Below are 22,740 nucleotides of genomic sequence, written 5' to 3'. Positions count from 1 at the left end.
GAGAACAGTATGGAGGTTCCTTAAAAAACTAAAAATAGAATTAACATATGACCCAGCAATCCCACTACTGGGCATATACCCAGAGAAAACCGTAATTCAAAAAGACACATGCACCCGAATGTTCACTGCAGCACTATTTACAATAGCCAGGTCATGGAAGCAACCTAAATGCCCATCGACAGACGAATGGATAAACAAGTTGTAGTACATATATACAATGGAATATTACTCAGCCATAAAAAGGAACGGAATTGAGTCATTTGTTGAGACGTGGATGGATCTAGAGACTGTCATACAGAGTGAAGTAAGTCAGAAAGAGAAAAACAAATATCGTATATTAACACATGTATGTGGAACCTAGAAAAATGGTACAGATGAGCCGGTTTGCAGGGCAGAAGTTGAGACACAGATGTAGAGAACAGACATATGGACACCAAGGGGGGATAACTGCGGTGGTGTGGGGATGGTGGTGTGCTGAATTGGGCGATTGGGATTGACATGTATACACTGATGTGTATAAAATTGATGACTAATAAGAAAAAAAAAAGAGTTCTATATATAATCTAGATACAAGTTCTTAATCATATAATCATTTACAAATAGTTTCTTCTGGTCAAGGGCTCATATTTTCATTCTCTTAAGAGTGTCTTTCACTGTTAAAGAAACGTTCTTAAAGTCCAATATATCAATTTTTTTCTTTTATGTATTGTGCATTTAGTGTCAGCTTTAAGAAATGTTTGCTGAACTCAAGGTAAACATTTTCTCCTATGTTTTCCTCTAGAAGTTTTGAAGTTGAGAGACTGAATATACAAATGGACACTGGCCAGACCATATATAAAAACAGAACTCTGACTCACAACCTTGAGTTGTGACACAACTTGACACAACTCTGACTTCCCGACCAGCTTGGGAAGCCTAACCACAATGCCTGCAGCAGCTGGCCAAAAGTGGTCAGGACTTGCTCAATACCTGCTGGCGTCCTTAACTTTTGCCCCCACTCTAACTCAGGACCAACCGAAGAAAGCCAAATAGGCTCTCCAAACCAGTGACATGAGATGCCCCACTTCCAGTAAGCCCGCTTCCAGCTTCCCTAGATCAACAACCTCAAATAAGAGCATCCCTGAGCCTTCTCTCTCTCTCTTCACTATAAAGCTTCCGCATTCCTCTGCCTGCGCTTGAGTTTCTGCCATCATAAGTGATGGTGGCCGATTCCCTTGATATAGTGAGCTCTGAGAAAATAGCCTCTGATTGTTCTCATTTGGGCAGTCTTCATTAATTTCCACATGATTTTAGGTTTTACATTTAGGTCTATGACACATTTTAAGTATATTTTTGTAAGTGGGGTAAATATGAGTTAAGGTTCATTTCTTTTGTATGTAGATATCCAATGGTTCCAGTCCTATTTGCTGGGACAACTGGACTGTGTTTAGGAAATGCTGAAAGTCACCTCAACCTGACAGCCTGGTTGTTCCAAACAAATAGTCAATAATTTGTTAGTTCCAAACAAATTTTCATATATATATATATATACACACACATATATATATGTATATATGTATATATATATATAATGTATACATTTCTATTACATAAAAATATAATATATTAAAGTATATGATATATATTTCTTCTTCACAAGATGGGAACTGCATGGACCAGAGGAAGCTAAAGAATCTGTTCCATTGCAATAAGGATAAATTATCAACTCAATCAGATTTGCTGTTTCCAAAAATTGGGCTATAAAATAATCTGAGGCCTTCCCTGGTGGCACAGTGGTTAAGAATCCACCTGCCAATGCAGGGGACACGGGTTCGAGCCCTGGTCTGGGAAGATCCCACATGCCACGGAGCAACTAAGCCCATGCGCCGCAACTACTGAGCCTGCGCTCTAGAGTCCACGAGCCACAACTACTGAGCCTGAGAGCCACAACTACTGAAGCCCGCGTGCCTGGAGCCCGTGCTCTGCAACAAGAGAAGCCACTGCAATGAGAAGCCTGCGCACCGCAACAAAGAGTAGCCCCCACTCGCCGCAACTAGAGAAAGCCCGTACACAGCAACAAAGACCCAACAAAGCCAAAAATAAATAAAATAAATTTATATTAAAAAATAACAACAATAATCTGAGACTGCCCAGGTCTCAGTGAGAGAAAAAAGACAAAGCACCAAGAAAAACAATACACATCAGCACACCCTAGAGACACCCCGAAAGGTTTTCAATTGCCAAGGAGAACCTGGCAGAAACTGTTACCAAAATCACAGCATAAAAATCACCTCTTGACCGTTTCTCTGGTGGCAGTGGGCTTCCACCAGACTTAGCTCCTCAACCTGCCCTGCATACTTAACCTCTGCATGAATCTGGCCTCAAGCGCTGTGGGAATAAATGAAGTGAACAATTTCAGAAGAGTGGCCTCAAACTGTCCATTTTCCCACCTTCCCTATCCTTGTCCTATTCTAATGGTGTATCTTCCTGTTTTTTAGGAGAACATTTCAGGGTAAGAACAGGACAAGTGCTGAGAAGATGAGTCTCAAGATTGATTTGGAGGGACTTCCCTGGTGGCTCAGTGGTTAGGAATCCGCCTGCCAATGCAAGGGATATGGGTTCAAGCCCTGGTCCGGGAAAATCCCACATGCCACGGAGCAACTAAGCCCGTGCGCCACAACTACTGAGCCTGCGCTCTAGAGCCCGTGAGCCACAACTACTGAAGACCGCGCGCCTAGAGCCCTTGCTCCGCAACAGGAGAAGCCACCTCAATGAGAAGCCCATATACTGCAACAAAGAGTAGCCCCCGCTCGCGGCAACTAGAGAAAGCCCGCGTGCAGCAACAAAGACTCAATGCGGCCAAAGATAAAAATACATAAATTTATTTTTTAAAAAATTGATTTGGAAATGAACTTTGCTGAGTATGTTTTAAATGCAGGAAAAGTCACCCCTGGGAATGAGCAAAGGAGTGGAATGAACCCTAAACTGCAGAAGAAACAGAATGAAAGCATCGTGCATGCAGCATGTGCTCTGCTGAATTCCGGAGGGGGAAAGGTCAAGGCTGAGACTGAGAACAAAGACTATAATTATGACAGTCATGGAGTAGGATTGTATCTGCCTTCAACTTTCAAAGGCTATTTAGATGAGATGCAGCAGGGAGATCTCTTTTTGATTTTTGTGAAATCATGGATGCCAGAGGCCTCTGGTATATGATTTGCTTACCTTGTGCTCCTCTTTGTGCCACAGACATAGAACATGTACTAATGTCATGAATTCTCAGGAAGCACTGGCATTCCCCAAAGGCAGGATTCAGACTCTTACAAATATTAATGACTCCAATTCATTAAGTCCACAGAAATTTCAGGTTCGTGTACAAAATGAAGGTAACATAAAGGCTTCAGCTGCTGCTTTATTTGATAGCACTCACCACCTTCAGTACCAGGAAAAGCTCAACTTTACTAAGTCCACGTGCGTTGAATTTAAGATGTTCTGAACAGAGATGACACAATGCTTTACCCAGGTGTGTTTCTGCATTTGCAAACACTGAGGGAGGGTATGTATTTTTTGGCCTGCATGATGAGACCCATCAAGTCACTGGATGTGAAAAAGAGAAAACAGATCTTGCCACCTTGAGGGCTTCTATTGATCACTATATTAGGAAGTTACCAGCCCATCATTTCTGTACAGAGGCGTGAGATAAAATATGCCACCAAATTCGTTGCAGTACACAAGCAGGGGGCCCTCCATGGATATGTCTGTGCAGTCAGCGTGGAACGATTCTGCTGTGCAGTGTTTGCCAAAGTGCATAATTCCTGGCGGGTGAAGGACAATCGTGTGAGACAGCTAGCCACAAGGAATGGGAATAGAATCAGCAATGATTTTAATGTTTGCTGAGGTGGGAGGAGGTGGGGAAGGAGGAAAGGGAGATATTATTTTAGAATCTGGGGAAAGAGAGGTACCCTCAGAGTTGCAGATGCCTGACATTAATTCCTATAGATACAGTTGGTGGGTCATTGCCCCTCTTTCCCTCTGCCCAGCTTGAATATCCTGCATTCAACAAATAGATGCTCTGGCCTAGTAGACCCACTAGAGGTTGGTGCAGAAGGCTGTTTGACCTAGCAATTTCTGTTTTGACATTCTTTCTTGTGTTCATATTCAAGTCTCTTCTTTCCCTTTCTAATTATGAACTCACATTTACTTATACAGGAAATTCCTTTTTCACATATACCTATGTGTCCTCTTTAATTTACTGTCACTTTTCCTTGCCTCTGCATTCTTGTATGGTTCCCTCATCAAATATTCTCCCTTTCTCATAGCCTCACTTCCATTTTTGAACAAAAACACAATCAAACCTCTCTTTTCTCACTTTTCCTTTCAAAAGCCAACATGTGATGCTAACCATGACTGATAGGCCGAAGAGTAGTGTTGGTGATATGCATGCACCTTGGAAAAGGAAAGCCTGAGATAAAATCAGACAAAAGAAAATCAATCGTAACTTCAAGAAAAGTCCAGAAAAACAAAGTCCATTTCAGGATCTTCTGAGAAATCTATATTCATTGACCTTCACGTCTTCTGGTCATATTTTTTTAAAAATATAAGCACTATATATATAGTGCTTATATTTATTTTATATATATATATATCCATATATATATATTTAGAGATACGCCCATGAGTGCTCATAGATTCACTGTCTGCAATGGCCCCAAACAGGAAAACAACCAAATTATCTATTGACACAACAATGGATAAATGTATTATAGCATATTTGCATAATGGAATATTATTCAGCAGTGAAAATGAAATAAGGATAGAGTAGGATAATTAGTTTAGAAATCCCACTAGAGGATTAAAGACAAAAAGGGAATTTTAAGGGAGTTTGGGAGACTGCTGTAAGCTAATGAGCACTCAAGAAAAGAATCCAGTAACTTAGCAACAATCTACATTACCTTGAAGGAAGACCAGGTGCATCCAAGCACCAGGCACACTCAAGCTACAAGTTCTTACAGTCAAAACACAAGACAATAGACATGGGTTTGAATCTTGTTACATTAAGTCAGGGAGTTAATGATCCTTGAAGAGTAGCATTTCTGCATGTAGCCAAGACAGGAATAGGTGAAAGGAGAAACTAGGTGAAGGGGGACATTATACTGAAACCTGAGATGAATTACCACATTTTAGTATATGTTACCACACTTTTGCTAATATACATACGATTTGAATAGCGCCATGACAGTCCCGGTTAGATCATATAGGGTTCAAGGAGGAGCTAATGATGTAAGCCTGTAACAGGGGCGCGGCAGGCATGAAGTTGTTAGTGTGTCACCTTAGCATGGTGGTTAGAGGTCCCGCACCGCTAACAGTCAGTCACAGAGGTCCTGGAGGCAGAGAGTATGGTGAGAGGCGGATCGTGGCCTTCTCCCCAGGGCCCTCCAGGCCCTCCAGCCTCAGGACTGGCAGGTGAGCTGGGGGTCCTGGGGACAGGCTGAGGGTTGTGCCCCGCAGAGCTCCAGAGCCCTCTCCATGGCCGCCCACTGGTCGGGTCTGGGCACTATTGGGAAGACCCAGACCAGGTGCTGGACGAACGCTCCCATGCAGGGTAACTGGCCCGCCCAGGGACCCCCTCTTAGCCAGGGTAACTGGCCCGCCCAGGGACCCCCTCTTAGCCAGGGCCTGGGCCTCAGAGGGTGAAAGCTGAGCCTTGGGACCTTGCCCTTTCTTGTCAGAACAGAGAATAACATTTGTTTTGGTGGAGGTTTACAGGAACATTGTGACCTGACCGTGACCTGACCTCAAGAACAAGGGATCTGGGGCTTCCCTGGTGGCGCAGTGGTTAAGAATCCACCTGCCAATGCAGGGGACACGGGGTTCGAGCCCTGGTCCGGGAAGATTCCACATGCCGTGGAACAACTAAGCCCGTGCGCCACAACTACTGAGCCTGCGCTCTAGAGCCCATGTGCCGCAACTACTGAAGCCTGTGAGCCACAACTACTGAGCCCACGTGCTACAACTACTGAAGCCCATGCGCCTAGAGCCCGTGCTCCGCAACAAGAGAAGCCATCGCGATGAGAAGCCCGTGCACCAAAACGATGAGTAGGCCCCCCTCGCCACAACTAGAGAAAGCTCTCGTGCAGCAACGAAGACCCAACGCAGCCAAAAATAAGATAAATAAAAACAAATTTAAAAAGAACACAGGATCTGACACCAAGAAGTTTGCAACAACTAACCACACCCTTCTCTCACTTTTCCTATAAAAGGGCTTTGCTGAAAGCTTTCGGGGAGTTCAGGGTTTTTAAGGCATGAGCCACCCGTCTCCTTGCATGGCCCTGCAATAAACCTTTCTCTGCTCCAAACTCTGACATTTTGGGATTGTTTGGCCTCACTGTGCGTCGGGCACATATGAAGAAGGTGGTCTTCTCCCCTCCCCACTCTTTCTTTGATTACAAAACTGCAGCCCCCTTTGTTCTTAGGGCTGCGCTCCCTTGCCTGCCCGCTTGTATCTCCCACAAGTGTCCTATGGTAATAAACTCAGCCTATCACTCTGCCTCACGCTGAATTCTTTCTGCAACGACACAAAAGAACCTGAGCTTCAGTTTAAGTCCTGACCCCAGGTGAGCGGTTTTAATTAAAAGACAGTGGGTCTGAATCCTCTCCTAAATCAGGGATCCTGGGTTCAAGTTCCAGTCCCATCCGAGAAGGACTGTGGCTGCAGAAAGAGCCTGCTCAGGACACTCAGAACTCTTCCAGACACAAATCTGAACCAGTAAATAAAATATACAATGTTAGAAACTAAATGGTTTGATAATAGGAGTGATTTTAAGGCAGTTTATAATACACTCCTTGGATCTTTTGTGAGAAAAAACAGAGAAGATTCTTAATTTATTTCAAAGAAAATAGTCAATGTCGAAATTTAAGGAGAGATTACAGGATTTTTAAACTGCGGTTGTGGTTTTAAATACATATTATACAATATATTTGACTAAGTCTTGTCTCGTAAAAATCTTGTTTTAAGGAATAAATTAGCAGCTCCCCAAATTCAGATAATATAAAGATTTTTAAAATCTTAATTAAACTTAAAAATTCACTCTCAGAGTTTTCAACGATCCTCTCCAAAACGTACTTACGTGTTCCTGCTGCCTACCGAACTTTTGCTTCAGAGAATACAAAGGGAGACCACCACGGGACCCTCCTCCAACTCGTGGGCCCTCGGGCTCCTCAACAGGGCAGAAGGAGCAAGGCCCAGGTGGCGGCCCCACGGAGGCCAGACCCAGGGGTGGGTCTCAAGGCCGCCACCCGAGCCCCGGCTTTCTGAAAGGGGACAGGGGTCTGGACACTGACGACCGGCGGGCGCAGGGGGCCCACAAGTGCCTGCTCGGCAGCGCTGCACAGCGGTCACGGGGTCCTGGTATTTCAACCCGCAAGTCGACTTCGAGCTTTGCTTTGGAACGACCCTCCAGGACAAATGAACAAGAACTTAAAGGAAAAGCTAGCCGCACCCCCATGCCGCGTTTTTAAAGCTGTTCATGTTGCGCTGACTTGAGCCCGGAATCCCTGGGAGGCCCCGTCCTTCCAACAATAACTCCGGACAGTGCCGCAAGCGGTTTACAACCCAAGTCCACAAATTCAACCCGCAAGTCTAGGCGTTTGCTCACCGGCACCGGCACCCGCACCAGCACGGGGATGCACTCGGAAGACGAGACACCGCGCGGGCTCCGAACGCCGTCCGCACCTCAGCCACCCGGAGCCGGAGACCGGGAGTCCCGGCGGAGACCCGACCGGCCGCCCGCGAGGAGGCCAGACGCGCCACGGCCCCGGCCGAACGCCGCCCTTTCCCCACCCCGCTGAGCCCAGCCTCCCGAGGGTCCCCCTGCAGGCGCCCCGTCCCCGCAGGCGCCCCCCACCTCCCCAGGGCCCCCATTTTCCCCCCAGCTCACCGTGCTGGTCCTCCTCCTGTAGCCCGAGGGTCTCGCTCTGTGAATGCGGTGAGAAGAAGGAGCTTCTGGCGGCGGGGGGGGAGTCAACGTCGAGGTCGGCGTCAGCGTGAGGTCAGCGTCAGCGTGTGGTCAGCGTCGGGGTCGGCATCGGGATCGACGTCGGGGTCGGGGTCAAAGTCCGCGTTGCCGGGAGGGGACTGGGGCTGGAGCTGGAGCGGGAGCGGGAGAGGGAGCGGGAACCCCGGGCCCAGCTGCTCGAACGCTTTCCCCACTGACTTCCAATGTATTTTCTATACCCCTTTCTCTCCTCAGGTACTCCAGTTATGTGTATAAGGCCACTTGACTTTGTTCTACACCTCACTGATGTTCTGTGCTTAAAATATGTTTTCTATGCTATTTCTGTTGCTACGTTTTAAAGTTACTAATGTTTTCTTCTGCATGCAATGCCTAATATGCCATTAATCACATTCAGTATATTTTTCACCTCAGATAGTTTCATCTTCTACTCTTTCTCTAGAAGCTTGATTTGGATTCTCTTTTAATATTTTCCGTGTTTCTATGTAGCATGTTTAACTTTTCTTCTAGTTTCTTGAACATATGGAATACAGTTAATACGTCTATTTTAAGGTTGTAGTCTATTAATTATATATCTGTGTTAATTCTGAGTCAATTTCAAATGGTTGGGCTTCCCTGGTCGCACAGTGGTTAAGAATCCGCCTGCCAATGCAGGGGACACAGGTTCGAGCCCTGGTCCAGGAAGATCCCACATGCTGCAGAGCAGCTAAGCCTGAGCGCCACAACTACTGAGCCTGCGCTCTAGAGCCCGCCTGCGAGCCACAGCTCCTGAAGCCCGGGCACCTAGAGCCCATGCTCCATAACAAGAGAAGCCACCTCAATGAGAAGCCTGCTCACCGCAACGAAGAGTAGCCCCCTGCTCACGACAACTAGAGAAAGCCTGGGCGCAGCAAAGAAGACCCAACGCAGCCAAAAATAAATAAATTAATAAATTAATTGATTTTTAAAAAGTTATTTAAAAAATTTCAAATGGTTATTTTCCTCTTAATAGTTGGTATTTTCCAGCTTCTTTGCAGACATGGTAATTAAAACCTTTTTTAATTTTTAAAAAAATTGTTTTAATTTTTTAAAATAAAAAAATTTAAATTTAAAAAAATAAAACTTTAATTTAAAAAAATTAAAAATTAAAAAAATTAATTTTATTTATTAAAAAAAATATTTTTGGCCATGCACATGCCACGTGGCATAAAGGATCTTAGTTCCCTGACCAGGGATGGAATCCACGCCCCCTGCAGTGGAAGTGTGGAGTCTTAACCATTGGACTGCCAGGGAAGTCCCACATGGTAATTTTTTGTTGGATGCTAGACATTGTGAGTTTTACCACTTTGGGTGCTGAATGTTTTTGTATTCTTATAAGTACTCATGAGCTTTGTTCTGAGACATGGTTAAGTTAATTGGAAATAGTTTGATCCTTTTGGATTTTGTTTTTAAGCTTTGTACAGGACCAGAGCAGCATTTAGTCTAGGGTTCATTTTTTGCACCTACTGAGGCAAAACTCTTCTGAGTACTCTACCTAATGCCCTGTGAATTTTGATGTTTTTCACTCTGGTTGGTAGGAACAGATACTATTTCTGGCCCTATGTGAGCTCTGAGGCTTGTTCCCTCTAATACTTTGGGGTGAATATTTCTCCATTCTCAAGTGTTTCCTCACAGGCATAAGCTGATAAGTATTCATCTGAGTACTCAGAAAGAATGCTTTGCAGATTTTAGAATTTTCTGTCTATGAAACTCTGTCCTCTGAGTTGGTATTCTGCCTTACAATCTCTAGTTTTCTTGGTATTCTGCCTTACAATCTCTAGTTTTCTTGGCCCCCCTAGGTTCCCAACTCTGTATTCACCTCATGGAGACTGCCAAACTGTACCTGAGTTTTCACTCTCTGAACTGTAGTCTAGAAACTTTCTACAGGCAGTAAGCTGGGGCAGTGATAGAGACCACCTCATTAGTTTCCCATATCTCAGGGATCACAGTCCTAATTTCCAGTGTCTTGAGACCTGTTGTTTCATATATTTTGTCTGATTTTGCAGTTGTTTCAGAAGGGAGAGTAGAAAGTGGTCACTGTTACTCCATCTTGACCAGAAGCATCTAAGAAGACAATGAAGCAAGAAATTCTTAGGGAAAGAAATTTTAGCTTAAAAATAATAAACCTAGCCAAAATATTATTCTAGTACAAAGGCAGCTCATGGAGTTTTTTGAACATGAAAGAATTCTTTAAATACAAGACCCCTGATTCATTCTTGAAGAAAAATTATTCAGCGAGGAAATCCAGCTAAGCAGGCAATATGTGAAAATAAAAGATAATGGTAATTGGACTTTAAATCCATTAACATGTATATAATTAAGATATATAGGAATTATGACTATATAGGAATTATGGAAAAGAATGTTATAAACCTTGACAAAGTAAAAATATTTTCATATCAGATAGACTTTTTTGTTTCAACAAAAGCAGGCTCTGGATAATTTAAACAAACAACAATAAAAACTTTTACTGGAATCATGAGGGAGGACCACTCACAGAATCAAAAGACATGCTGACTTAGAGAAGATAGGTACCTGAGAAGTTCCAAGGATCTAGATGACAGGTGTGAATTGGCTCCAGTCATTTTCTTTACTTGGTTTATAAAGGTCAAATTATAGTCAGAGACTCGTATTTGTCTAGCTTGGATACTGTACTCAACTCTTAGCTAGCATAGGGAAAACATCTTGGTTGAAAATCTCCGAAAGACTTGATGTAAAATGGTTAGTTTGGTTAGTTCCCCAAAAGAATATCAGTTACTAAAGTAGGGTGGGAGGATGTTTGTTAGATCAAAACAACAGATGCCCATTACAGTAATTAACAAAGGTAAGGGGGTGGTAGGGGGAGTGAGGAAGTTTGACTGCTAATGTCATTTTTCATGGCAAGAAGTTGCTGAATGCTAATACATATTTCAAAATAACTTTAAAATGATTCCAAACATTTTTAACACTTTTGTAATTTAGTTATTTTAATATTGGATAACTTTCAGTAACTAAAAGTTCTTGGGCTAAAAAAAAAATATTCAGTAATTGGGTCTTCAATTTTATTAGTTGCTTTTTCTTCAGTTGAGTTCAAGCTAATTAAATGTAAAAATAATTTCAAAATAGTATGTATAATATAGTTCCATTTAACATAATTAATTCTGTCTAGCTGTTTTTATACTTTATCAGATGTATTTAAAAAACAGCTCTGTGGAATTTAATATTGAATGTTTTTGGTTGCTGGGATTATGCGTGATTTGTTGCTTCCTTTTATCTTTCAGTATTGCTGGAATTAATTCTATTGAGTTTGTACCTTTGGGTAAAGACCTTGAAGGTCACATGTTGGAATCTCTCTCTTAAAAGAAAATTCATAGAAATAGTGAAAAAGATATTTAAAAACATTACTATATACATAGTCATGCTCAAAAACAAGAAAAGCACCTCTTCATGGACCAAAAACTATGAGGCATTTGTACAAGTAGGAAAGAGTGAGATAAACCATAGTAGTAAACAGAGGCTGCCACCACCTCAGGGCCAGGACAACCACTGTTGCAAAGCCAAGATTGAATCCCCCCCAGCCAGAAACTTACCCTGAGGCTGAGGCCAAATCCATTTTTCACTCACTTGGCCAGACCAAGGCCTAGAACTAAAATCCCATACTTCAGGGTTTCTCAGTGATGGCACTATTGGAAGTTTGGGCTGGATAATTCTCTGCTGTGAGGGGCTTTCCTGGGGATCGTAAGATGTTTAGCAGCAAATCCTTCCGTCCCCAGTTGTGACAAGCAAAAATATCTCCAGATACTGCTAAATGTCCCTGGGGTGTGTGTGCAAAATCACCACCATCATACCTCCTTAGACTAAAAGAGTTTCCAGAATAGTGGGCAGGATATATAAGTCAAACATGTAACACACTATAGTGAAGATTCAGAACATTAAAGATTTTTTTTAATCCTAAAGAGAAAAAAGTTTAGATAGTCTACAAAAAGAAGAATGAATTTGACAATAACTATTTCATGAGCAAGATTGGATGCAATAAGAATATGGGCAGTATGATCAAAGTACTATGGAAAAACAACTTTGAACTTAGACTTCTCTCCCCGATCAAACTATCATTAAGGTTGAGGGCAAAATAAATAAATTTTCAGACTTGCAATGACTAGGGATTAAAAATAAAATCAATCATAGCCCATCCCCTAAAGAATCACTGAATAATGTCCTTCTACGAGAGAAAAATGACCTAAGAAGAAAGCAGCTGTTTCAAGAAAGAAGGGTGAACAAATGCATCAGTAAAATATAAGGTTAATCTGTATGTATTATTTTCTAATTGTCAGATAATTCAATAGCCTTCATATATGCAAACTACATCTCTTAGAAGGTATAGGAAAGGAAAAAAAGCCCTATTGTAATTCCAACAAAAAAGATAAAGTAAGAAAATCTGTGACAAGGAATGTCAAGCCTATATGAATAAAACTATAAAACAAAACTGAAGGGACGTCCCTGGTGGTGCAGTGGTTAAGAATCCGCCTGTCAATTCAGGGGACACAGGTTCGATCCCTGGTCCGGGAAGATCCCACATGCCGTGGAGCAACTAAGCCTGTGAGCCACAACTGCTGAGCCCGTGTGCCACAACTACTGAAGCCTGCGCACCCTAGAGCTTGTGCACCGCAACTACTGAGCCCATGCACTGCAACTATTGAAGCCTGCGCGCTCTAGGGCCTGTGTGCTGTGACTACTGAGCCCACGTGCTGCAACCACTGAAGCCCGTGCACCTAGAGCCCGTGCTCCAAAACAAGAGAAGCCACCGCAGTGAGAAGCCTGTGCACCGCAACAAAGAGTAGCCCCCACTCGCCACAACTAGAGAAAGCCCCCGCGCAGCAACGAAGACCCAACACAGCCAAAAAAAACAACAAAAGAACTGAAGAAGCCAAAAGAGAACTTGTACAGATAAAGAGTAGACTGGTTTTTTTTAATTAAATTATTTTATTTTATTTATTTTTGGCTGTGTTGGGTCTTTGTTGCTGTGCGCAGGCTTCTCTCGTTGCAGCGAGCGGGGGCTACTGTTCGTTGCGGTGCACAGGCTTCTCATTGCGGTGGCTTCTCGTTGCAGAACACAGGCTCTAGGCACGCAGGCTTCAGTTGTTGTGGCTCATGGGCTTTAGAGCACAGGTTCAGTAGTTGTGGTGCACAGGCTTAGTTGCTCAGTGGCATGTGGGATCTTCCCAGACCAGGGCTTGAACATGTGTCCCCTGCATTGGCATGTGGATTCTTAACCACTGCACCACCAGGGAAGCCCAAGAGTAGAGTGTTTTTGGATAAGAAAACTCAAAATCATAAATATATCCATTTTCACTAAGTTAATCTATAAATTCAATGTCATCCCAATAAAAATACTGACACAACTTTTTCCAAAGCATCGAAGTTTTTTTAAAGTTCATTGAAAAATAAAAAGCAAGATTATCTAGGAAAAATCTAAAAAGGAAAAAGCTGAGGGTAATTAGCATGGCCAAGTATTAAAACATATTGTAAAGCTACAATAATTAAAACAACATGGTTCTGCTGTGTGGCAGGTCAATGGGATGGACTAGAATGTCCAAAAATAAATTCAAATATGTCTGGGAATATTACATATATCAAAGGTGGCATTCAAATTAGTTGGAAAAAAAGATGGATTATTCAATAAATGATGTTGAATGACTTGGGTACCTATCTGAAAAAAATTAAGCTTGGGCCATACATCACAGTTGACACCAAAATAAATTCCAAATGGATGCAATACTTAAATGTAAAACTATGAAATCATGGAAGTACATGGAGAAAAAGTAGGACATTTATTTTTTTATAATCTCAGCATAGGGAAGGCCTAAATATGGCCCTCAATCAGAAACCAGGAAAGAAAATAATGATTTTTTTAAAACAAAAGTATCTTTATAGCAAAAACACTATAAAAGGATCAAGAAATGAAAAACACACTTTGAATATATTTGCAAGAAAAATCGAAGAGAATAGTTAACTCCTTTTTTTAATGAATTTATTATTTATTTTTATTTATTTATTTTTGGCTGCATTGGGTCTTCGTTGCTGCGCACGGGGTTTCTCTAGTTGTGACGAGCTGGGGCTACTCTTCGTTGTGGTGTGGGGGCTTCTCATTGAGGTGGCTTCTCTTGTTGCAGAGCACGGGCTCTAGGCGCGTGGGCTTCAGTAGTTGTGGCATGTGGCCTCAGCAGTTGTGGCTCACAGGCTCTAGAGTGCAGGCTCAGCAGTTGTAGTGCACGGGCTTAGTTGCTCCGCGGCATGTGGGAATCTTCCCGGACCAGGGCTCGAACCCGTGTCCCTGGCATTGGCAGGCAGATTCTTAACCACTGTGCCACCAGGGAAGTCCCAAAGACAATAGTTAACTCCTAATTGTAAAAAAAAAGTTTCTACAAATCTAAGAGAAAAAAAAAATAACATTCCCAAAGAAAAATGGCCAAAGATGTGAACAGGCAGAAGAACACAGAAAAGGAATTTAAAATAGTTCCTAAATTTATGGAAACTTTGGTCATGATATAGAATCATCAGTTAAAAACTACAACAAGATATCACTCTTTTTCACTTATTAGATTGACAGAATCATTAAGTTCAAACTTAATTGTTTTACCATTTGGTAGGGAAAAAGCACTTTTGTATATTGTCATAAAGTAGTGCAACTTCTATCAACAACAATCTGGCAGTAGCTATCAAAATTTTAAATGCACATATCCCTTTACCTAGCAATTCCTCTTTTAGGAATTTATTCTACATATATGGTTAAACTTGTTTGAAATGACTTCTGTGCAGGTAACTGAATTTCACTTTATATCTAATAGCAGAAGACTACAAAATAGTAAATATCCACCCAAAAGGGTTGAATAACTTAATGACATATCAACATATTGTAATACTATGAAGCCATAAAAGAATAGAGCTCTCTGTACATATTGATGTGGGACCATTTTATTTATTTATTTATTTATTTATTTACATCTTTATTGGAGTATAATTGCTTTACAATGGTGTGTTAGTTTCTGCTTTATAACAAAGTGAATCAGTTATATATATACATATGTTCCCATATCTCTTCCCTCTTGCGTCTCCCTCCCTCCCACCCTCCCTATCCCACCCATCTAGGTGGTCACAAAGCACGGAGTTAATCTCCCTGTGCTATGCTGCTGCTTCCCACTAGCTATCTATTTTACGTTTGGTAGCGTATATATGTCCATGCCACTCTCTCACTTTGTCACAGCTTACCCTTCCCCATCCCTGTGTCCTCAAGTCCATTCTCTAGTAGGTCTGTGTCTTTATTCCTGTCTTGCCCCTAGGTTCTTCATGACCTTTTTTTTTTTTTTTCTTAGATTCCATATATATGTGTTAGCATACGGTATTTGTTTTTCTCTTTCTGACTTACTTCACTCTGTATGACAGACTCTAGGTCCATCCACCTCACTACAAATAACTCAATTTCGTTTCTTTTTATGGCTGAGTAATATTCCATTGTATATATGTGCCACATCTTCTTTATCCATTCATCTGTTGATGGATACTTAGGTTGTTTCCACGTCCTGGCTATTGTAAATAGAGCTGCAATGAACATTTTGGTACATAACTCTTTTTGACTTATGGTTTTCTCAGGGTATATGCCCAGTAGTGGGATTGCTGGGTCGTATGGTAGTTCTATTTTTAGTTTTTTAAGGAACCTCCATACTGTTCTCCATAGTGGCTGTATCAATTTACATTCCCACCAACAGTGCAAGAGGGTTCCCTTTTCTCCACACCCTCTCCAGCATTTATTGTTTCTAGATTTTTTGATGATGGCCATTCTGACTGGTGTGAGATGATACCTCATTGTAGTTTTGATTTGCATTTCTCTAATGATTAATGATGTTGAGCATTCTTTCATGTGTCTGTTGGCAATCTGTATATCTTCTTTGGAGAAATGTCTATTTAGGTCTTCTGCCCATTTTTGGATTGGGTTGTTTGTTTTTTTGATATTGAACTGCATGAGCTGCTTGTAAATTTTGGAGATTAATCCTTTGTCAGTTGCTTCATTTGCAAATATTTTCTCCCATTCTGAGGGTTGTCCTTTGTTCTAGTTTATGGTTTCCTTTGCTGTGCAAAAGCTTTTAAGTTTAATTAGGTCCCATTTGTTCATTTGTGTTTTTATTTCCATTTCTCTAGGAGCTGGGTCAAAAAGGATCTTGCTGTGATTTATGTCATAGAGTGTTCTGCCTATGTTTTCCTCTAAGAGTCTGATAGTGTCTGGCCTTACACTTAGGTTTTTAATCCATTTTGAGTTTATTTTTGTGTATGGTGTCAGGGAGTGTTCTAATTTCATACTTTTACAGGTACCTGTCCAGTTTTCCCAGCACCACTTATTGAAGAGGCTGTCTTTTCTCCACTGTATATGCTTGCCTCCTTTATCAAAGATAAGGTGACCATATGTGTGTGGGTTTATCTCTGGGCTTTCTATCCTGTTCCATTGATCTATATTTCTGTTTTTGTGCCAGTACCGTACTGTCTCGATTACTGTAGCTTTGTAGCATAGGATGTGGGACCATCTTTAAGGTATATTGTATGGCAAACAAAGCAACATGCAGAAAAAAGTCTATCTTTTGCTTGTAGAATTGATATAAGGATGTGTTTGCAAATGCATTATATATCTTTGGAAATATCCTAAAAAAAAATTGCAGTAGCATTTGGCTCCAGGGAAGGGCAAATGAGTGTCAGGGGAACACAGATGTGAAAAAGACAGCTTTTACTTTTTATGACTTTTGCATTTTGTGTAATGTAATAATTTGGGGCATTTACTGATATGATTTTGTCATGTATGTATGTCTTTACCTGTTGACGTAACAGTTTTATGAATTACTTTCTTAGTTTTCTATCATCCTGTATCCTGGGATAAGTCCCTCATGATCAAAATGAATAATGATGCATGAGGAATGGGGAGGAGTAAAATTTGAAAATCACAGAAAGTAAAAAAAAAAAAAATATATATATATATATATATATATATATATATATATATATACAATGACTCTTTGCCACCTAGGATTTATAAGTCTTAATATTTTTTCATATTTGCTTTAAGCTTTTTTTTAAATAAAAGAAATAATATACCTTAGCAAAATCTGAACTCCTCTTTCTTCTCTTCCCCACCTAATTTCTCTCCCTTCTCCCCAGCAGCAAAAACCATCATGACTTCGGTGGGTATCCTTTCAGGCTACCTGTTAATAGTTTATACACACAAACACACACACACACACACACACACACAGTGGCATCATCATCAGGAGTGGCATAGGATGAAGTAAAGTTGGAGGGCAAGGCATTGGGGTGACTATGGCTTTTAGTTTCTATGGCAACAACAGTAATTACAAAGATTGTGGAGTAAATTGCCTTTTTCTGATAGCTCTAAGAAGGATAGACAATGAAAAATTGAGATTGAGAGCAAAACTATCCCACTGAGGAGATCCACGGAAAACCAAAAAGCCTTGGAGAAGTCACTCATCCCGTATAATTTCAGGGCAGATATGGTTGAGCACCATGCCAAGGGCCTGACCGGTAGGATTGTTGAGTTCAATGCCGATTAACTCTACAATCGCACCAAATCTCTTCCACTAAGGGAAGGGCACTGGTGTGGAAGGACATCTTGGTTGCTTCCAAGATTTGGCAGTTATGAATAAAGCTTCCATATAAACATCCGTGTGTAGGTCTTTCTGTGGACATAAGTTTTGAACCTCTTTGGGTCAAAACCAAGAAGTGAATTACAGCACTGTTCACTGCCCACTACAAAGAGGGACGCTCCATGCTTGGTTGGTTTCTCTGAATTTCAGACATGCAGCTCTAATCTACTTTCTGGTAACCAGTAAGGCTGCCAGAGGACAGTACTCTGTAGCAGGTCCAAAGTGAGGATGCCCAGCCATTTTCACATGATGACCCAGCAGACCCAATGAGAATGGAAGGCTCTGTAGAAGACAGAGTTCTGAAGAAAGCCTCTAACAAGCCCCAATAACAACCCCCAAGGCTTTGGAGGAAGACCATGCTCTCTTCTGCCAGCAAGTGTTGTCCATGTGAAATCAGTATCTGGCTTCCCACAGGGCCCTATTGAGACTGCATGTCTGACCATGGGGCACCGAGTAACTGTGTGACCTGATGACCTGAGATCCCATCACATCCTAGGGGTCATGTGATCCACTAAATCACACAGTGAAGGTGCACAGTAGAATTTTCATCATAAAATAGAACTCATATGTATGAGACTGGGCACAAGCGGGTCTGCAAGACAAAAACATGCTATAAAAGCAGGCAGCTCAGACTCCCATGGTATCTCCATCCACTGTTTCACTGCCTTTCCCTCCACTCACAGCACTGGACTCAACCAGAAGGGATGGTTGCTGCCCTCTGCCCCACTCAGGGGTAACCCTGCCAGACAATGCCAGAGGGAACTCCTCTAGGTCAGCAACAGTCTTTGGGCTGGAATGAGAGACCTTCAAGGACTAAGAATCTACAGGAATAAAAGTTTAACACCATGACGTAAAGACTCCCATCCAACTGAGGTGGGCAGAACTTGGAGGAGTTGGTGGGAGAAGGAAGACTGCTGTAATTACCAACCGAAGCCTGAGGTCAGCTCCAGAAGTGGGACAGCAGCAGTTAGGTTCTGTGCTAATTGATGTTTAGCACAAAAACATCATTGTTTCTTTGATGTTTCTTTCTCCCCTCTCCCCTGTGGCCTGATAAGATTGGGGATGGCTGACATTTTTGGTTTCAGATGAACATCTGACTGAATTGACACCATGGGAGGGCAGCTTCATTTACTGTGTTGGGGACATTAACCCTTCACCCACAGGAAGGATAAGAGTAGATGAGAAGGTGTGTTGTGAACATCTTCCATTTGTCCCTCTGGGATCCATTCTCCATCCTGTTCTGGACCCGGGGAGGCTGACTGGATGACATTAATGGGCTCCCTTGCCAGCTAAATTCTGGTTGATTTGATCCATGGGAACAATGACTGAAAATTAGCAGGAGGCAGGAGAGTAAAGCGAGGCTTTTCAAAAAAAGACTGCCCATTTTACAACCATATTATCACTTTTCGTGCTTTGCCATTCTTTGTACTCCTTTGTTCACAGATTCCAGTTCGCATCTGCCACGGGATTCCCAGCACCTAGAACAGCTAGTTTCACACACAGGCAGAGTTTCTTCTTAGACAGGGGGCCTTCCAATCAGTTATCCTTCAGAATATACAGCTGTGTTTCCATATTGGAAACACATGCTGGAGAGAGCGTAAGATTCTGTACAATAGTTGTCTCAGCCACGCTTGGAGTGATCTCAAACATGACCTTCCTTCCCAAGTTCGAAAACCAGATGACACTGTTCAACCTGATGTGCTCATCCAGCCCCTCAGATGCCCTGTTGCTCTGACTACACCCTTTGCTTCCTCATTTCTTTAAGGAGCTTCATCTGCTGTGCTTATTAAAACACAAACCCCTTGCGGGGAGTGATCCTTTTTAAAAAAGAACTGGCATAGCTCTGCCACATGGGTCTCCTCATGTTCCAAATACAATTCACTCTAATCTCTAAAGTGCCATCCACACCCTGAGCCCAGGAAACCCCCAGAGAGTCAGGAGAGATGTTAGGTGGAGAATTTCCTCTGATGTCCTGCACTGCTCTTTGCAGGTACTTGGCTTTTGGATCTCATTGCAAACCACTCTGGTGTATTCTCTTCCTGAATGCTAGGCTAAGAAGTGGGGAGGCCCCTGTAATCCAAGTGGTGCAAATTTACAGAAAGTAGTCCAAGAAAACCAAAAAAAATATTCCTGGGCAATTCTTTGTCCTTTTAGTGATTTTTTTCCTCATAGTAGTCTCTGTTGTCAGTGTGGAAATTCTTAGCTTCATCAACCATGATATGTTGCATCTTTTCAAACTTAACTTTTTCATGAAGCTTTTCTGAGCTATTGCCTGGTAGATGTTTGCTTGCTATTACAAATGTAAGACACAGCTCCTTTCGCCATCTTTCCATGCTGCCATAACGGTGCGCATGAATGTCCTGGCTGATGCTCTCAACAGTATCAACAATGCTGAAAAGAGAGGCAGATGCCAGGTTCTTATTAGGCCGTGCTCCGAAGTCATCGTCAGGTTTCTAACTGTGATGATGAAGCATGGTTACTTTGGCGAATTTGAAATCACCGATGATCACAGGGATGGGAAGATTGTTGTGAACCTCACAGGCAGGCTAAATAAGTGTGGCGTGATCAGCCCCAGATTTGATGTGCGACTCAAAGATCTAGAAAAATGGCAGAATAAGCTGCTCCTGTCCCGTCAGTTTGCTTTCATTGTACTGACAACCTCAGCTGGCATCATGGACCATAAGAAGCAAGACGAAAACACACAGGAGGGAAAATCCTTGGATTCTTTTTCTAGGGATGTAATGCATATGTGCAAATAAAATGCCTCAGAGGAAAAAAAATATAAGACACAAATGCATGTTTTCCTAATGAAATAAAGCAAGCAGATAATTTTTTAAAATTCTTTTAAAATTGAAGTATAATTTACAATATTTTATTAGTTTCATGTGTTCAATATAGTAATTTAATTTTTTATAATTATACTCCATTTAAAGACATTACAAAATAATGCCTATATTTCTCGTGCTGTACAATATATCCTTGTTGCTTATTTATTTCATACATAGTAGTTTGTACATCTGAATCCCATACCCCTATCTTGCCCCTCCACCCTCCCTCTCCCCACCAGTAACCACTAGTTTGTTCTCTATACAGTAAGTCCCCTGCATACAAACCTTCAAGTTGTGAACTTTCAGAGATGCGAACATGTGTTCCATCAGTGTCAGGCATGAGTGAAATTGCAGCTTGCCCTCCGTCTCCTATTGCTGACGAACCTTCAGCTCTACCATCTCCCACCTCCTCTCCCTCCTCCAGTCAGTAACTCTTCTTGCCTGTTCACTTGATGACAGCCCCTGTATGCCAGCTGTTATACTGTACTACTGTACTTTTCAAGGTACTGTACTGTAAGGTTAAATTTTTTTTCTTTATTTTTTGTGTTTGTTTTTTTCTGTATTATTTGTGTGAAAAGTATTATAAACCTATTACAGTACAGTACTATATAGTTGATCGTGTAGTTGGGTGCCTAGGCTAACTTTGTTGGACTTACAAATTGGACTTACGAACGTGCTATCGGAACGGAACTCATTTGTATGTAGGGGACTTACTGTATCTGTTTCTGTTTTGTTATATACATTCATTTGTTTTATTTCTTAGAGTCTACATATAAGTGATAACAGAGTATCTGTCTTTCTCTAACTTATTTCACTAATCATAATACCCTCTAGGTCCATCCATGTTGGTGCAAATGGCAGAATTTCATTCTTTTTTTTATGGCTGAGTAGTAATTCCGTTGTGTATACATATACCACATCTTCTTTATCCATTCATCTATCGATGGACACTTAGGTTGTTTCGTATCTTGGCTGTTGTAAATAATGCTGCTATGAACACTGGGATGCATGTATCTTTTTGAATTAATGTTTTTGTTTTCTTTGGATATATACCCAGGAGTGGAATTGCTGGGTCATACAATAGTTCTATTTTTAGTTTTTTGAGAAACTGCCATACTGTTTTCCACAATGGCTGCACCAATTTACATCCCCACCAACAATGCATGAGGGTTCCCTTTTCTCCTTGTCAGCATTTGTTATTTGTAGTAGACTTCTTGATGATAGCTATTCTGACAGGTGTAAGGTGATATCTCATTGTGGTTTTTATTTACATTTCTATAATGATTAGTGATGTTGAGAATCTTTTCACGTGCCTATTAGCCATCTCTATGTCGTCTTTGGAAAAATGTCTATTCAGGTCTTCTGCCCTGAAATTAATTTTTACACCTCTTTGGTCTCCTTAAACCTGGAAGAGAGGAAGAAAAGCATAGAGTTCAGCTGGATACTTCTTAGGTACCTATGATATATCAAGATGGCCCACGAGCAATTGGACACAATAAAAATATTTTGGCAGAAACTAACACACCATCGTAAAGCAATTATACTCCAATAGAGATGTTAAAAAAATATTTTGAGCTCAGATAAAAATTACAGCTTTTTTCCATTAAAATGTAATCAAATGAGTGTATTGGTTATCACTACAAAAATTTAATTTTTTTCTGAAATATTGCTATAGTGCACAAAAGAGGTATGCAGTAATAAAGGAGTAGCAAACCAACTGTTCCACTGAGAACAGCTAGAAAAGGCAGTTATAATACATAAAACATCTGTCTGAAGGCATTATAAAGCTGAGGCAACCAACTTTGCTTTGTTTTAGACAAATTAGAGATTTGCAAAAAAAAAATCAGAGATAAACAAAACTGTCAAAACTTTCCTTGAGTAGCTAAGTCTCTGACTGGATTAAGATAATCAATTGCTATTCTATCTGCCTTGCAAAGGAGGGTGTGTATCCTCTTGAGAGGAAGACAGTATCATCTAGATCTTCTATACTTTTTCTCATACAGTGTCTAGCATTTAATTGAAAATTACCTGGCATGACAAAATATAGGACTGTATGGCTGAAGACCAAGAAGAAAAAATACATACAATATAAATAGACCAAAGTTAAGCCAAATAATGGAATTATCAGACAAGGACTGAAAAAGAGCTATTATTTATGTGCTTAAGAAAAGAGAGGAAAAGAGAGAGACAGAGAGATGGAAAAAACCATCAAAGAATTGAATCGAT

The 22,740-nt window shown here is 41.3% G+C and overlaps 2 protein-coding genes and 2 pseudogenes across 3 annotated transcripts in view; 2 read left to right on the top strand and 2 right to left on the bottom strand.

Moving 5' to 3' along the window:
• NLE1 (notchless homolog 1) overlaps window positions 1-7,988 on the bottom strand; it is an 86,772-nt gene extending 78,784 nt beyond the window's left edge. The window contains exon 1 of one of the 2 annotated variants that reach the window (XM_068529882.1): window positions 7,914-7,988. The gene's annotated coding sequence lies outside the window, so the exon portion shown is untranslated. The remainder of the gene's footprint in view (window positions 1-7,913) is intronic. The other variant, XM_068529883.1, reaches the window with a different exon arrangement.
• On the top strand, window positions 2,833-3,873 carry LOC137755571 (schlafen family member 5-like; annotated as a pseudogene).
• Window positions 7,989-19,965: 11,977 nt separating the features above from the next.
• LOC137755570 (small ribosomal subunit protein uS8-like) lies at window positions 19,966-20,420 on the top strand (annotated as a pseudogene).
• Window positions 20,421-21,705: 1,285 nt separating this feature from the next.
• The window catches only part of LOC137754919 (ribonuclease SLFN12-like), a 49,891-nt gene continuing 48,856 nt past the window's right edge, over window positions 21,706-22,740 (bottom strand). Inside the window, exon 5 of the mRNA XM_068530861.1 lies at window positions 21,706-21,919. The gene's annotated coding sequence lies outside the window, so the exon portion shown is untranslated. The remainder of the gene's footprint in view (window positions 21,920-22,740) is intronic.

Source organism: Eschrichtius robustus, chromosome 20 (assembly GCF_028021215.1).
Source record: "Eschrichtius robustus isolate mEscRob2 chromosome 20, mEscRob2.pri, whole genome shotgun sequence".
Taxonomy (NCBI): domain Eukaryota; kingdom Metazoa; phylum Chordata; class Mammalia; order Artiodactyla; family Eschrichtiidae; genus Eschrichtius; species Eschrichtius robustus.
This window is presented reverse-complemented; position numbering and strand designations above follow the sequence as displayed.